This window comes from Siniperca chuatsi, linkage group LG9 (assembly GCF_020085105.1).
Source record: "Siniperca chuatsi isolate FFG_IHB_CAS linkage group LG9, ASM2008510v1, whole genome shotgun sequence".
Taxonomy (NCBI): domain Eukaryota; kingdom Metazoa; phylum Chordata; class Actinopteri; order Centrarchiformes; family Sinipercidae; genus Siniperca; species Siniperca chuatsi.
Window position 1 is genome coordinate 3,991,834 of NC_058050.1, and position 17,729 is coordinate 4,009,562.

Sequence of the window (17,729 nt, forward strand, 5' to 3'; positions counted from 1 at the left end):
CTTGATAGTTGGGAAGTTGGGATGTGCGCACCATGCATACCTTGGGTAGGGGGGGATAATTGTCCCGCAACGGCAGCCAGAGTTGGCGGTGTTCAGACACGCAGACAGTCGAAGGTACTGCATTTTGGCTTTAACTTGTGCACAACGTTGAGGTGCTTCAGCATTGATGTTGCCCCCCCCCCCCTTTACAAGAAATTAACTTAGAACATAAATGGCATTTCGCTTCCTCCTTATATTTGGCTTTACTGAAATGTAGCCAAGCCTTTGGCTACTTTGCATGTTCAGCCCACCGTAGCAAGCAACCAATTGACCAAATGAGAAATAAGGCAACGAGGGCTTGAGGTAATTAAATTCTTCTTTGTTTACTTTAACGGTGGTTGGTAGGCAATTCAATTGAATTAAAAAACTTTATTATACAATTGATGTATGTTTGTGCACCAGTGATTTGATTTAAATGACATGACTCGTCTCTCACGACATAACGTTAAGTCTCGAGAGACGTTATAGGACCCGCTAGTCTCGATTGCAGTATCGATAAGCTCGGACCTTATTGATTTTTAGCTCTTGAGAAATTTGGAACTGGGTCTTTATAAAACCAGGTCTCGATCCCCTACCTACTTGTGAGGCTTGCAAAATCTGACTTTTCCAAGGGTTTAACCGTCCCCTGTTTCGTACCCTCTACTTGCTAAATTGCAAGTGGATGATGATGGAAGACATGTTAGCACAATTCAAGCAGATGGCCAGCTGAAATCCTTCTTCGTTCTGCTTCAAAGTACAAACACACTCTGCTAAATTAATCAAGATGCATTTAGGGGCAATTTGTAGTCTGGGAACTTTAAGTGCCTCAGAGATAGTCTGGAACCTTTTGTTGAGCCTTCACTGGAATTTGTTTTCCACAACGCCTTATCTGCCTTTTTGATGTTTTTGTGTTTTTCCCAGGCAGTACTGTAAGTTCAGAGTTGATCTGTTCCTACAACTGGTGAGCACAGACCCTTGTCGATCAACATTTCACTCTGTACCATACCACTGAAACAGGAAAATAATAATCATATGCCCAATGGTATCACACTACCAAGGATGGGTTGTTATTGATACACAACACAGCAGTCGTACTTTCCATCCAGGGCTTGCAGTCCTCTTGTCAAAACAAAGAGAACTTGAGAGCATGGAGGAGAAAAATAAGCTGGCAAACTGGCTTTTCCTTAACCTTAACTGAACCATCATCAGCATGTGGCTGCCAGCTGGTGTGCTTGCTAATCCAGAGGATGCTGCCTCTGCAAGTCTTCCTGGGCTCCGCTACTTGGAATGTGCTGGGCTTTAGGTCAAAACCTCCATCATCACGATTTGTCAGAATTAGTCTTTGGTGCAGATCAGGATCCAACTAGGTCATTACATTTCATAGCATCTCCAAAAAACTTAATAGAGGATTATGGCCAACTATCTTCAGGTTCAGGTATGGATAAGCTACACAGAAAGTTGCTAACTCAAAGATTTTCCAGAACAATGGCCAGGTTAATGAGTTTGTAAAATTACAAAAAGTACAGATTCTTATTGTGATGTCTTTCACAATTTGAATTTGGCACATAAATGCCTCTGAGATTACGCTTGAGATTGAACCTCTGATTGCTTTTTTTTATGCTTAATGTTTAATTGAAAACTAATCAGCAGTGACTGTATGGAGCAGGAAATTAAATACATTTGCTATACGTTAAAGAGTCAGCTTCTTCAAAAGCGGATACAATTGCTTATCAAGCCCAGTGAGGTTGTAACTTTTTTTACATATCAGTTTGCAAAAGAAAGGTTTTTAAAAAATATATAATTTATTAGTTTAGGTTTGTGCACTGGCAAAGTGAAGATGTTTTCCTGGGAGCAGATTGCCAGAGCAGATTGTGAGCTGAGATGCCATCATCAGATTTGGCTAGTTTGAGCTCTGAGATTTGTCAAAAGATTTTGTTCACTTATTACAAAAGCAACCTATTGTCATGTAGACATCACCAACCATCATGTCTCTTCCCCAGAGTTCAAAGCTACTAGATTTTGTGTTTTCCTGATGAAAGTGAATGGTATATTCAGTATTAATAGTCTGTCATTGTTATTCATAGTCTGGACTTTTAGAGTTCTTTGGAGAAAGATACAACATGGTTGCTCTGACTGATCATAGAGGCTTAGATTGCATCACTGTAAGCTGTCCTGCATTATGTCACAGACAGACACCGATGTTATAGTGATCTCTTATTTTCCCTTCACAGGTATACTGACAGCTGCTGTCTTCACCAGCCTGTACCAACCTGCTATACTCAACTGCTTGGTGGATCGCTGTTTAAAAGCTACGGTACAGTACAAATGCTGTTTCTTTCTAAAGTGGATCCTGTGTAATTAAAAGTTGAAGATTTGATTTGGGGAGGCTTGGAGTCTCTGTTCACTAATCATTCAAATGCAGTATTTAGACTGAATTGGATGTAATGTGACAGAGTAAGATCTACTTTCAGGAGACATCTACACAGAGCACTTAATTAATGGATACTTTGTGGAAATACCGCTACTTAAGCAGCTTTTTTAAATTAGATATTGTCTACTCAATTACTTATCTACTCATTTAATCAAATGTCAGAAATTAGCTTTTAAATATTTGGCAAACTTTTATGAAGAATTTTTCTCCAACCAAGGACAAACTTAGTGTAAGATGAGCTGATGCATTACAACCACATATGCAATGCATTGGCTAAGTTGAAGTAGCGAAAGCATTGTGTTCATTTTGCAGTTTTGTATTGTACTTTAGTACAATTTTAAAGGCCCTGAAAAGATATTTTCTAAATCAATTTTTTACTAGGTGCACTGGAGTCCTACACGAACGAGTTTTCTGCCAAAGTTGGATCACTTGTGGTTATTGTGTGTGTGTGTGTGTGTGTGTATATATACATGAGAGGTTTCTGTGTTCATGTTTCTATCTTAGCTCTTTTCACTGGTTTGAAGTTGGCGAGGCTCAATTGATGACAATTGATGAATCTGATGACAATAGTTGGGTTGTCTGCTTACGCTGCCAGGTTACTGTTAATCGAATCTTATCAATCCACAGAGTCCAGATGAAGCAGATTAGTTGAGTTTTATTAAGCTCTTAATAAATAATACATAAAGATGTGTTTTTCTGAACTTTAATTGTTGCTTATTAAGTCATGATTATTTAATGTTATAGATACTGATTACTTAGAGTATTTCTGAGTTCCTAGTAGTTTGTAGCTTTGCTGTTGTTCGTAGTTGTGTATATTGTCCTTCTGTTTCTCTACATTGAAATTCCACTATTACATCTGTCTACTCTGTACATGCTATCTGTTGCATGTCTGTCCTATAAAAGGGACACCTCCCTTGTTGCTCTCCATGAGGTTTTGTCCATTTTTTTTTTGTGGAGTTTTTCTTTATCCAAACCAATGGTCTAAGGATATAGAGTGTCGTATGCTGCACAGATTGTAAATAAACTTGTGATTTGGGCGAGTCACATAAACTTGACTACTTACAATATTGAGTGATTGGTGAGTACATTGCATACTAATGAAGCGTACACACCTGGTTGAGGTTTTCCAGTGAGGTGAGCTCTGTTGTGAGGGTGTCAGGTAGTCGAAGCAGAAACAACTGTGTAATGTGTCAGAAACCCATAGAATCACTGAGAAGCTATTGTGTCTGGCCGGACATTTCCCCAGTGAGCTTGAATGTGGACAGTAGAGGACAGAGCCAAGGAGCGCCGATGACAGGATGCCTCATGGGATGGCTGGAAACAGATGGCTGGCCAGATGCAGGCCTGCTGTGACCTTGAAAGCATCTGAAGGTAAAACCAGCTAAAATGTCTTAAAAACAAGTGACTATAGACAATACAGCAGTAGTGGCAGTTCTGTGTTTTGTAATGTACTTCTCTTGAGCTGTTTTGTTGTTAGACTAGTTGGTATGTCCATAGATGTTACTGTGTTGCATTACTGTGTGATCACGCATCTACCTCATCAGAGAAGTTAACCTTGTTTTGGTTCACACTGTTCGATTTGCAAGTGAACCATGGCTTGTAAACAAGAGATTCATGGACTCACAAAGCTTTTATTAATTGGAAAAAGTTGTGGTAACTTATCACCCTGCAAAGTTTGAGAATTTGGTGTTGCAGAGAGGTCACATTATTCAGGTTCCAGTCTGTGCAACTTTACTTAAATTTACTTGAATGATGGACATATATAAGCTCTTTTCCATAGGCTAACCGATTAATCATTTAGTGTATAAGCCCAATCTGGTTTATGGAAGTGGATTTTTCTTTGTCCGACCAACAGCCCAAAGCCCAAACTTAATTTACTATCATAAAAGAACCTGCAAATAGCTGGAACCACTGAATTTCTTGCATTTTTGTGAATAAAATGACTTAAACGATAATCACTAACCAAAATTGTTACGGATTATTTTTCTGTCCATCTACTTATTGATTAATCAATTAATTTTTTCAAGCTGTAGTTCTCACATTTCAATGGACATGAATGATGTGAACATGCATTCAGTCTCAGATGTTGATTTGATGATCATGGGAGTTGTCAGACCTGATCTTCCAATCATTTCAAACTGTAAGGAATCTTTTCGGCATGCCTCCACAGGTTTGCACCTCAGTGTATGTGAGTGTGTGTGTGTTGTATCAAGTTAGAGTGAAGTTTACATGGTCACTGGCTGAACAGTACTGATCTTTTGTCAATACTAGAAGAGATGCATTCCTGATGCAATTCAGGCAGCAGAGTGTGACGCAAACGCCACCAGCAGCCTGATATTGTGCAGGCCTCTGGGGCTTTGAGCCCAGCAAAGGGAGAGCCATGATCAGAGCTGGGAAGTGGATGGTAAGGTGGGGGTGCTGTGAGAAAGAAGAGGAGATGGAGGAGGGTAGAGGTGTCAGGCGTATAATTGGGGTGAGGAGATCTCTGGGGTGGATAGAGGGAAGCTTTATTAAGACCGCTCAAGTCTGATGTGCTTGCACGGCCGCCTAGCTCTTCCTCGCACACCCACGCCTTTGGGCCAATCTTCCATTTCCACAAGAGACTCTGTAACAACAAAGACATAAGGGGCAAAGTCCTCAAGCTCCTTTCAGTCACAGATAAGACAAAAGACCCCATTACTTGAAAAGCACTGATGTTTTTTTTTTTTTAAATAAAGACCTATTGTTCCTGCTTCCTCACTGGTAAGCTAAGTTGCTATTACTTATTGATAGCGTTGTCATATTGTATCCTGAGATGCTGTAGATTTTGTGACTGTTGCACTTCAATGAGACATGCCAGCAATTCATTCAACAGTCTACCTAACTGGTGACTGCTTGATGACCACCCTGAATTCACTTACTCTTTGTAAAAGAAGATACTAAAAAAAGGCCTTTTCTCCTCGTCTGTTTGCTTAAAAAAATACAGATTTTTGCATTAGCCATTCCAGTGACACATTTAGACAGTGTACACTTGATAAGCACATTATTTTCAGCTTTTATTAAATTTTGTTTGAGAGCCAGTGAATGGATGGCTTGAAAATATATTAAGAGCAGAACATTTACTTAATATTTACAGCCCAAAGTGTAGGCAAATATTGGAGCTCAGAATTGATAAAAGAGGAATAATCTCTCTTGTTTTGGCTCACAAGGGAAAACAAACTTTCCAGGGTGACTTCCCCCGTGACTGATCGTATCAAGTTTGATGGTGAGATTAGGAGCTTAACTGCTTATTTTCACTCTGTGACCACTGAAATGTTACTTTGGAGTCAATGAAGTTCCCATATCACTAATTGAGACCTTTTGCAGATACATGCTTCCTTGATTTGGGCATCCTGTATATGTCTGCCATCTCACAAAAGCAGATTTTGTGAGTGACACAGCAAAGATTTTGAGTTGAAACAGGAGGCGGTTATGGGGAGAATTAGCGGACCCCCCTCAGTTCTCTGCTGTAAATTGGTTTCTGCGGAACTCATGAAAAAGGGGCTGGAGGTCTGTTCTCTGCTTCCTTAGTAGCTTGTTAATCCCCCACAGCTCTGGCCGGAGGGAGAGCTGCTTGCGCATACACAGCCCTTGTGGAAATGGCGCTACTCCTCCTCCAGCCCTCTTCTGTCCTCTTTCCACTCTGTCCTGCAGGGCTTGGCTAATCCTCTGCCTGGTCATGGTGGGGAGATTGCAGGCTTTTTCAAAGCCCTTTGCTGGCTGGACTTCAAAGTTACAGGGATACAGGGACTTGAGGAGGTGGGAGAAAATGAGGTCCACCGCAAGCAAAGACTAGGAGGGTTTCGCCTCAGCTTTTTCTTGTGCCATTCCTGAGATCAGTTGGTAAAATGTAATGGTGGTGATGTATGCAGAGCTTTTGGGTCTAGCTGTGAATTTGCTTTGTTTTATTATGTCAAAATCAACACAATATACACAAATATAGAAGACAGATTAAAAAACATTTTTAAAATACTAAATAGCATGAAACAAACAAGATGCTACACATAAAATTAAAGCACGACTCGGTAAAAACACTAAAAGCTTACACATCTTCATAGTTTTTCTTACTGTTTACAATGTTTAAGCACTAACAGGTCTGCAGCATGACATTTTTTTTTACAAACTGCAATGTAGATTGCACGAGAGGTAGATTACCCAAAATTACTGCGAAAAATTCTTCCACTGTCAGAATAGTTCATTCACTTTGAAAGAAAACAGTTCAATAGATTCTGAACTCTCTGCTCTACCTTATCTTTTGTCTGGGACTAATCTTATCGAGGTCTCATCAGTTGAACATTATTCAGCTGGATTCACAAGATGTCTGGCTCTGTCTCTAAACTTGTCATTGGTAGAGATTCAGCATTGATATATCAATCCAGAATTTTGGTCCTTTTATTTTTTTATTCTACAATTTGATTGAAATGTCTTTGGATGCTGATCCCCTGTTATATTATCAGATAACACTGAGTAAGATTGGAGAGAGTTCATGCCAGATGAAGAAAATTCTTAGATATTAAAATGTGTGCATAATAATAGTGTGCAGTTGGTTGTGCCTGAAGTTTGCTTTGTGCCGTGTTTATAAGCACTAAGCATGTTCTGACTCTGGAAAATGAAATAGGAATTTTTAAGGGTTTATTTATTGTAATTTTTTAACACAGGCTTAAGTTTCATCTGATGCTTGTCTTAATTTAATGTACTAAAATGTTACAGCTATGTGTCACAGCCAATCTGTGACACATAGCTCATGGAGGTAATTAAGGTACTTTAAAATCCTTAGTGCGTGATTACTTCAATTTGCGTCAAAAATCACACTCCTTCTAAAAAAAAAAAAATCACTCTGTCAAATCTGAACACAGACATGATACACATACTGTATTTTTAGATTCAATGTGACTTACACTTCATGACTTACATCCATTGCGAATAAACATCCATAAATATTCTTCAAATTCATAGAAAAACAACGCTCCGTATAACTCCAGAACTTGAATCGTCACGTTAAGTTTTGTGTGGTTTCTTTCCTGCTAATCTACAATACTTTTGATGGTGCCAGTTCACCAAAATGTAAACAAATATTGGCAATATGGGCTAAAAAAACGGGGCTGGAACCTGAAGTTGTAGCCCGCAGCATAACTCACTGAATCCATGGCAACATTATACTTCCTGTTTACATCCCTCAAAGCATTATTGGAACTGTAGTGCCAAAAGTTGAGCCCTTTTGCACAGTGTGTTTCTCTTTTTATATTGTGTCTCGCCATTTAAGTACAGCTAATCCAGTGTCTTAATTGCTTTAACAATTTAAAAGGTTCACTCATCTAAGGTCTCGATTACAATGAAGTGCGATTGCAAAATCTTGGAGCTTTGAACTTGCCATCTCACTCTTTCATCTGCATGTGCAACACGGTAATTACTTTGAGTGGACTGCTGGAGTTTGGTATTATGCATTATTCCCCTTCTTGATGTTCAGAAAGTGTGCAGTCGATATACAGTGACCTTAATGCATACACATACACATTCTACCATTTGAGTGTGAGATGTCAATAAGCCGTTTAAAGCTTCAGCCTGGGGTAGCCCTTCGTAAAGGTTAGTTAGCTTTAGCTCAAAAAGGAGGATTATGTCATTAACTATGGCTTCCTTAGTAGCAGCTGTGATTGAGTTTTATCTTATTCCATTCAATTTATGTCATTAGTGCCGCTTACTTAAAATGGATTGTAGATGATATCGGTATGCTCGGGGTGCAATCAGACCTGCAGTTTACTTTGCTCTGAACCGTAGCAGAAAAGTTTGTTGTGACCACTGACCAACGGCTTGTAAACAAAAGTTGCAAACCTGCCTGTGAGCACAATCTTAGAAATGGGCTTTCATGGGCTTTCTCCATTTTTTTTTTTTTTTTTTTTTTTTTTTTTTTTTTTTTTTTGATTGGAATTAGGGCTGCACCTGCTGATGATTTTCATTACTCTAGCTCAGTTTTTCAATTGATTGATTACTCATTTAGTCAAAAAAAACTTAATGTATGTACAGTACATAATAGCTAAATGTTTACATTTGTTCAGCTTTCATTTTATAGCTGTATTTCTATTCTGTGTAAGTACATTGAGAGTCAAATTTCTTGTATGTGTTCACATACTTGACCAGTAATTCTGAAAAAATGTCAAAATAAAACAAAATACCCATCGCAGATTTCCAGTGCTCAAGGTGATGTCTTTTTATTTATTTTTAATTGCTTGTTTTGTCAGCAAGCCCTCACTCTGGTAAATGATCATTTGATAAATGATTAACATTTTCTGTTAAATGACTAATAAGTTAGTCACATGACCTCAATCCGACTAGTTGGAATTGCTTTACCCATCAGTCCATGTTAGAGCTGAAACGATGAGTCCATTATAATTTATAACAATTAATTAGAATTTATGTCAATTTTAAAAATGTAATGAAATGATATTGCTTTTGTTTGTCATATATGAAAGTAAAGTGAATATCTGTTTATTTTTAATTGTTGATAAAACAAACAACTTTAAATACATTACCTTGGACTCTGGGAAATTGTAATGGACATTTACCCCTATTTTCTGACATTTTATAGACAAAATGATTAATGGAGGAAATAATCGGCAGATAAATAATGTTGGTTGTAGCCCAACAACAGATTATTGAGTATTTCCTGTCCAGGCTTTCAATCCACTTGTCAGATCCCCCACAGGGCAGCGAAGACAATGTTGAAGACTGGCTCTGTTGACCATAAAAGCCGGCGGTTTATGGTGCATTTGATGCAGTATGTGGTTATTGTCCAGAAGCTGTTGTCATAGCAGACCAGTCTGATTAGTTATATTGACAGCAGAGCAGTAGAGCTGGGAGATGTTTTACCTCATATACCCGTCAGAAAGAGCTAGGCTGAGTTTGTTGCAAAGACTCAAGTAGTTTTCACACCCACCACCACTCTGAAAATGATTTGGTGGAGGTTGTTGATTTGGAGATGTAACATATTAGCTTCCAGTGAGATATTTTACAATTTATTTATTTATTTTTTTTATTGCCAATATCATGCTGTGACTGCTGCCGAGCATGCGGCTGTCTATCTGAGAGGCTCTGTCTATTTCTTATAATTGATGTTTACAAATTCCCTAGGTGGGGCATTAAGGAAGATTGCTGTATTAATTGCCAACGTATGCCATCTAAACAGGTAATTGCAAGCTGTTTGCTGGAATGTAAATGTGCTCAGCTTGGGTTTAATGGAGTTTGCTTATTAAGGTGCTGGCCGCTGACAAATTGAAATGCTTAAATTGATGCCCTCTGCTTTTAAGGAATCATTGTGTGTTTTTCTGATTGTTGCAGGTATTACAGTCACAGGGATTTATCTGGCCGTTATTTTTTCATAATTTTTTTTATACATATCAACAAATTAACCACAGTGACAAACAGCACAGGGGTGAGATCTCACATTCAGTAAAAGAGGATATTCCAAATTTTAAAATAGAATGTGTGCTACACTAACAATTATTTTAATTATTGATTAATCTCTGCATTATTTTTAGATTAATTGTACAGAAAATACAAAAAAAAAGCGCCCATCACAAGTACAGAGAAGCCGAGGTGACTTATTCAAATTGATTTTGTCCGACCAGCCGTTCAAAACCCCAAGATATTCAGTTTACAATTATATTCAACAGAGAAAAGTAGCAAATCCTATATTTGAGAAGTCAGAACCAGAGAATGTTTGGCATTTTTGCTTGATAACTTACCTAATAAATTAACAGTTTTTTAAAATTTTGTATCAGATGACTAATCGATTTAATTGACTCAATGTTTCATCACAAATTTTGGCTCTGCAGGCATGCGTGCAGTCTGGCATGTAAATTGTTTCACCTATAGGAGAGAGTTCAGCAGTGCGATAGTAAAACATGCCAGCAACGGGCATTTACAGAAATTAAATGCATGGAAATACAGTAAATGTGTATTTATATCCATATGAACCTATAAATAACCACCTAATTTTTTCATTTCTGCTCTTGCAATGAATGCAATTATCTTGATGCCTTTTTTCTCCAGAGCAGCCTGACTTGAATTAAGTAGCCCTTTTATCTTGACCACCCTCAGCCCGTAACTCTGCACTGTGTGACTGACCAATGATAGATGACTTCTTTATGGTAGCCGACACAGGTGGACACGTTCACTAAATCTCCCTTTGTCCCAAGACCCCCCTAACTCCTACCATTTTCAATAATATCGACCGCCTCATACCTCTACATGTGTGTGGGTGTTTGAAATTTGTTCATCTTCATTCCTTCTCAGTGGGCTTCGCCCCTGCACTCAATATCCAATTTCTGCCAAATGGTGGGATGAAGAAGCATAGCAATCTCTCCATTGCTGCTGTGCAAACTCAGTTTCTCTACACATCAGCACACACCTTTGGCAGGGCTGATCCATGGAGAGGGGGGTTAAGCGCTCTCCTCATAAGCATGTGTGTCTCAGAGATCAGGGGGATGAGAGTGGGCGGATGGGGCGAGAACAGGAGGAACGGCTGAGGCAGTGGAGAGGGTGAAGAAGGTGATTACTGAGGGCCAGCTTCAGAGAAAGTGGCACAGGGGAAGCAAGATGATAGATTTTTTCTTTGTGTTACAGCTGAGCCTTTTCAGACATACACACACACACACACACACACACACACACACACACACACACTTATCAGTCCTTTCTTCCTGTTTGCAGTTATTTTCAATCACTCCTTCTCGTGCCTCTTGGAGCCCATCGTCCTCCCCCATTATTTGTTCTGTCCTCTCTTGTATTCCTTTTCACCTGTCTTATCACTTCACTCTCCAACTTCTTCAACAGAGCTGTGATTGGAGAACACTGAGCATCAATGATCCAATCTCATCCTTATTCATGGACTTCAGAGCACTTTCCCTCTCTTCCCCTCCCCCGGCCCAGCCTCCACATCACTCAGTACTGAGCCTGCCGCCTCTGCTTTTTACCTCTTTGTTTCACACATTTTGTTTAGCTTTTACGTCCCCTTTTTACTTATCTGACTGACTTGCCTACTGTAAAAAAAAGTTGACACGGCATCACAAGCAAAAGGCTTGGTAAGCTTTTTAGAGCCAGTCACGGTGCACCATTCCCCCATCGTAATTACTGCTGAAACAAGCAGCTCTGGGAAGTTTCAGCGCTGGTGGACCCGTCATTACTGACAATCTCCCAGCCTTTATCTGCCATAGCTAAGACGCTCTCGCACTGCGGGGGTGTGATGATTGCTTTACTGAGCTAGGGGAGGAAGAAGGAAAAAAAAAAAAAAAGAGGATGAACAGAGAAAGGGAGCGGCATGCAATTGGAGGTTTTTCATAACTGTGAGAGAAGTAGCGCCGTAGCTGAAGCCTCTAAACTGAAAAAGTGTTTTAAACCAAAAGCCACTCAAACCTGCCAAACAGCCATCTCGGTTTCCATGGTGATTCGACACTCTCCAGCTCCAAGTGGAGAACTTCAAATCTATTACACTCACACTGCCCTGTCAAGCATGCTTTTGCTGAGGTGGTGTCCGGTGCTTGGCTCCCAGCCTCCTGTCAACACTGAGGGCTAAAGAACACCGGATTGTTCATACCCTTCGGATCGAGTAGTCAACACTCAGGCCTTTTCTGCTTAGGTGTCACAAGTCATTTACTTCCCTCAAGGAGTGTTTGCATCTGCTATCAACTTTTTCCTGCTAAAATATGTATTTTGTGCCACACCTATGGGTTGCCAGTCATAAACCAGTTCACTTAGAAGTAGCACCTTGTGTGTAGGACTGAAACTATGACACTATTGTGGTTCTGTGGTCAATGGGATGTTTGAGCTTCACTGTGCAGAATGATGTATGTGCATAGTTTGGCATCTGTACTCGCCTTTTTAATGAGTTGAAGCCATGTACATACGAGCAGAATTTTGATATCACAACTAGTTTAGAAGTAGATAGAGGGTGTCGTATGCTGTACAGATTGTAAAGCCCTCTGAGACAAATTTTATGATTTGCGATATTGCGCTGTATAAACAAAAGAGAAAATATAAAATTGGAGGGGTTGTTAAAAAGCTTTTCATATTCCTGTACCTCTTTCTTTACAGTTGAAAAGGACTTATCTTGCTTTAACAAGCTGTTGAGTCTGATAGCATAAATCTGGGGGCCCGTTTGTGGTCAAAATGCAGTTTCAAAATGCTTTTCTGTCATTCTGAGGAAACGATGAGATGAAATGAGTCACCAAATGTTAGCATAGTGGCTATCAATCCGTAGTAGTAACCCAAAGGCTCCGGAAATGTTCTCTACTGTAGACCAACCAACTGTTATCACTAGCCATTTTGCAGCATATACCTTCTGTGCCCAGTATTTGTGCTTCAGTGTTCCATGAAATAGCTTGGCTAAATTTACAGGCTTATGGGTGTGTGATTGCGTGTGTGTGTGTGTGTGTGTGTGTGTGTGTGTGGCTCCATTCGGTTCCAAACGGCCGTTGAACTGTGCTTAAAAGGGAAAAGGGAGGAAACTGCTGGCAGTGAGCAACTTTGACCCAGCAGGTGGAACCAGCTGTCATAACCTACCTGCCTGGCTGCAAGCACCTGCCCCAAGGTGGAAACAAACCGGTTCTTGACAAAGCAACAAAAACACAGCAACACAAGGGAGTGGACCTGTTTTATTATTCCATTCCCTCAGTTTGGGGAGGGTTTTTTGCTTCTCAAAAATACATATTTTTAGTCATTTTGCATTCATTAAAGCGCAAAAATCAATTTGAAACCCAGTTTCAGCACAGTTGTCACAGACTGTGGTTTGGCAATGACCAGTCATTTGTAGTTCCACTGCTAGTACCTGGACTGCAGATATAGTTAAGACTTCGTAGGTACTCCGTGTTCTCTGTCATTGAATACTAGATTGTATGGAAATTACCCTGTCGCAGATCTTGAAAAACGCTCATGATTGCGTATGTGTGGGTGTATTATTTGGGGAGGCAACGTTTGAGAAATTAGAAAGACAGCTAGATTTTGACAGTATCCAACCAAAAAAATCCCACTCCCTTCAGTCCTCCCTCCAAAGCCACTTCCCCAAAACACATTTTCATGTGCAATGAGTGCACGGGCAGAGTGCATGCAGGCAGACAGGCAGGTAGGCCAGCCAATCATTTCATTCAAATGAAATGCTTGACTGGGCTTATTACAGGCCTGCAACAGCCACAGATACCGGATTATTTTCATTTTCCCCCTCAAAGCATTTGATTTATTAATTGCTGTTGGGATGTTAAGAGAATTTCAACAAATATAGCAAAAAAATGCTTTTGAAATACATTACCTACCCTAGCTTTAACCTAAAGTTTAGTTTACGTTTGGTTGCAAGTCTTTTGGCTGTCACAAGTATCCAACCCATAGACATCAGCAGACACGTGGTGTCATCTCTGGTGATGCTCTGACGGGCCTGTATTGCCGTCACTTCTGTCTTGTTGTGGGGTCTTTCAGCAGTGAAACGCATCAAACACATTCAGATTGAGGTCATGTGACTGACCGAGCCAGTGAAGAACATCGGTTGCCTTAAGTTTAGGATCATTGTCCCGATGCGTATTCCAAAGATATTTCAAAAAGTCCTACACTGTTCACCCAATATGGATGCGAACACCCTCAAATTAAGACTAAAAGTCAGCACTTTAACCTCATCGCCAGTATTTCATTTCAAAGTCAATTTTCTGGTTTACAGAGCCAAACAATGGAAAACATATCACTGTCCTACTACTTTCTGACTGCACTGTATACCCCCCACACAGACTTGTATATGTTTGTTGCTGCATATTCCTTTGGGTCCTGCTACCAGTTTTAACATCCCCAGCACTCTACTATCCCATAATCTCATAAATTAGTCATCCCATTATTCCTACACAAAGCTCATATGCATAATTCAGAAAATGGACACAGTAGCAATAAAGGAATATTTTAAAATCCAAACTTTATTGGCGTTTTGTCACATATTACTGTTGGGTAGGAGTATGTAAAAGTGCAGCATGGGAGTTTGTTTTTATGAGTTTGGCGCAGTGATAGGATAATTTCCCCAAAGTTGTTACAGTCTCTTCTCAGTTCCCCGCACAAGCTCAGATATGCTCTCCAACTGCATAATACCGACTCAGACCAGGCCGATGTTGTCTCAAGGGCAAAACCTGAATAGGGAGTAGCTCTAGCGCTCTGTTGACGAATGAAGCTCATCCATGCGCCAAGTTCAACAAGTCAGCCGCACTCTCCTTCAGCCTTTCTTTCTGCATGCTGGTCTATCTCCCCCCGCTACTGCACTCATCTTCTCCCTTTTCAAATGGTAATGGCACTGAACCGTGCTGGAGCTCTTCAGCTAGAAGTGAACTCTTTCTTCTTAGAAGAGAATTTATGGATTGTCATGCAGAGTTTTTAAGGTTTGGCCCAGCAGGTACTGAGAATTTTTTTCCTTGTAGCCGAATCATTTTGGCCACAGTTTCAGCACCTTATTGCAATACACCACGGGTCTCTGCCTTTTGTTGTTATGCATAATGGAACAAAATCCAGTTCCAGTGCCCTCTGTGTACTCCAACCCCCCACAAAAACCACTGATATGTGGGGAATGTTGTCTGGCTTCTGCGTGCTAGTGTACTGTCGACTGTCCAATCTGTTACAAAGTGAACAGATGAAACTTGCCTCTTGAGCAACATAAACAACTCACATCCTCAGTTGTTCCCCCACCCCTCTCATCAAAGCTCGTTTAGCAATGACGATCAAAAGCTGAGCTCCAGCAAGTCTGCTCTCTTGACGTGTTTGGTTTGTGGGAAATGTGCACATGATCACACATAAACTACAGAGAGGGAAGAGTCAAAAAATTTGCATGCAACTGTCTTCTATTGTTTCATAGTTCCTCACCCATTCAACCCACAACCATCTGCTGTCAGTGCAGCTGCCAGTTAATAAACAGGTAATATTTTTCCAGACTGACTTCTAACGAATGCAGCGCTAGTTTCAAATTGCCAGTGATTAGTTAACCTAAATAGAAAAGCAAATACTTGATGGTACTAATTATTGAAAACCACAATATATACTCACCACAGATTATTAACAACAATTCTTTTAATGGTTGTTTTGTGACATTTTTCCTTTCATAGTTCAATATAAAGATTTATTCCTCACTTAAACATTAGAAAAGCGAGTGGGAGATGACATGTGACAAGCGTCCTTGGCCGCTTTTGAACGTGGTACATGGTAAGCATCAGACTATTGTGCGACTGGGAAACCGTAACATGTTAAAAAAATACTCAAATCTTTTTGGGGACAGCACAGGAGTTGTAGGAATGCATATTAGTTTAATGGTGCTGGTTCTAGTGATTGTAACACTGCGATTGACTGCTCACGAATCTGACCGAATAGAAGGAAGCGTTTTACCTGGCTTTACAGCTAATGATGTTAAGTGTACATCAAGCTTAAAGCCTTACTATAGCACTGTTTTAAGCACACTTTATGGCTTTCCGTTTATCATACTTAGTTGTTAAATGTTTGTGTGTGCTTTAGGGATGCCCCGATCAGGTTTTTTGCCGCCAATACCGATGTGAACCAGCATTTTAAAGCAGTTCTTGGCCAATTACCAAACCTATTCTTTCATCCAGTATGTGATTATTCATTGTCAGTTGATCGGTTAATCCCTACTCAAATCAATGTTGTTCCAAATCATATGAATTGATAAACATCAGTTTCAGGGTTTCTCCTAAGCAGCATTTTGTAACAAAACTCCTAATTTATTTACTTGTTCTCGGGGTGTGAGAGAGGCCAAGACAGCTAAGAGTTCATGTAGAGGAAATGCAAAGTACAACAATCCAGCGCCTATTCCTGGAAATAACGCTGAACAAATTGGATACTGAGGCAGAGGCTGTTGAGAGAGGACAAGCCAGACAAGATGGCCATCTGGCCCTCGCAGTGTCAATGACCCCAACTGATACGCTGTTGAATTTTTCCTTTAAATAACTCCAGTCATTACTGCCAGACCCTTTTCAGAGCCTCAGATCTTGGACGAAAAATACTCTGTTGTAAACACTGGGTTGTGTGCTTGATTACAGTTGCATACTTGTGTTAGTGTGTGTGCGTGAGTGAAAGGCATTTCTTTTGATTGTGTGCATGAGTTGATTGGTGGTGATTTGTGTGAATTAGTGAGGGAGTGATAGAGCGACACAACAAATTGAGGCGGAGAGTAGAATCGTTGACTGCCGAGTTGTAGAGTAAAACTATATTTAAAGACTGGACTAAAGCTCTCTACATTACTCATCTTTTTATGGGGCCTTTCACTACACAAAAACAGGAAAAAGCAGACAAGCACTAACACCGATCCTCTCAACACAGATCTACCCCAGTTTGGCACCTCTCTAAAATGATCCCCTCTCGCTCCAGGCCTCTTCATTACACTCTAACAAGCCTCTCGAGTTGAGAGTCTTGTACGTTCTGGCAATTTCAGGCATTTCTCAATAATTAAAGAACAAGGTTAAGCAGCACTAGCTTGCCTCTTAGCTATTTCTTTTTTCCTGTTGGGGGAGCCCGCTGGGACCAAAGATTGGTTCACCGTACGAAGGTATGGCAGCGGCGTGTTCAGCCTCAGCCTCGTCTCCCAGGGCATCAGGGCTGCTGCAGCAGCTTGTCACCGCTACTGCATTTCAACATGGCAAACACGGCTGCTCCTGCAGGCTCCAGGCAGGTGATCAAAAACCTGGCAGCTGTACCATGCACCATGCCTGAATTAATTTTATTTATTTTTTTCCCCCCTCTGCTTGCCTCTTTTTTTCATATCCACCGTTCATTACAGGTGTATAAATAAGTAATGAAGGACCAATCAGCTGAAACTTGGCCAGAAGGGAGGCTTTAGGACTTTATAATAGTCACTTAAATAAGAGGCGGGTGGCTTTGTTTTTTAAGGTTCTGTCAGAAAACATTCCCACTCTGACTCCCAGTGGATTTGGCTCTTAATTGAATGCTGCCTTTAAGCAAAATGTTCAGAATTCATGACTGCATGGCGACGGGAATGGAAGAAATCCTGTCTCCACAGCAGATGATGTTCGCACGTCTGACTGTGCAACGCTATATTCATCCGAATGTTGTCTTCTGCATCTGCCCCAACCCGGCTGTGTTTGTTCTTAGCCGCTTTCTTTCATTTTTCCCTTTGCTTCTCTCCTTTGTATCCCTCCTTTCCCCCTTTTGTTCTCTGCTCCCCCTGTCATTACCATGGCAAAAAGCTGTTTGCAGCCCCTGAAACACTTAATTGACTTTTCATTGA

The 17,729-nt window shown here is 40.4% G+C and overlaps 1 protein-coding gene across 5 annotated transcripts in view; it reads left to right on the plus strand.

Moving 5' to 3' along the window:
* sema6e (sema domain, transmembrane domain (TM), and cytoplasmic domain, (semaphorin) 6E) overlaps window positions 1-17,729 on the plus strand; it is a 150,175-nt gene that overhangs the window by 20,097 nt on the left and 112,349 nt on the right. For 3 of the 5 annotated variants that reach the window (XM_044209538.1, XM_044209542.1, XM_044209543.1), the window contains exon 2: window positions 2,250-2,332. The exons of 1 other annotated variant lie outside the window; for it this stretch is intronic. The gene's annotated coding sequence lies outside the window, so the exon portion shown is untranslated. Of the gene's footprint in view, window positions 1-2,249; window positions 2,333-3,695; window positions 3,821-17,729 lie in introns of all 5 variants that reach the window. One more of the 5 variants, XM_044209539.1, reaches the window with a different exon arrangement.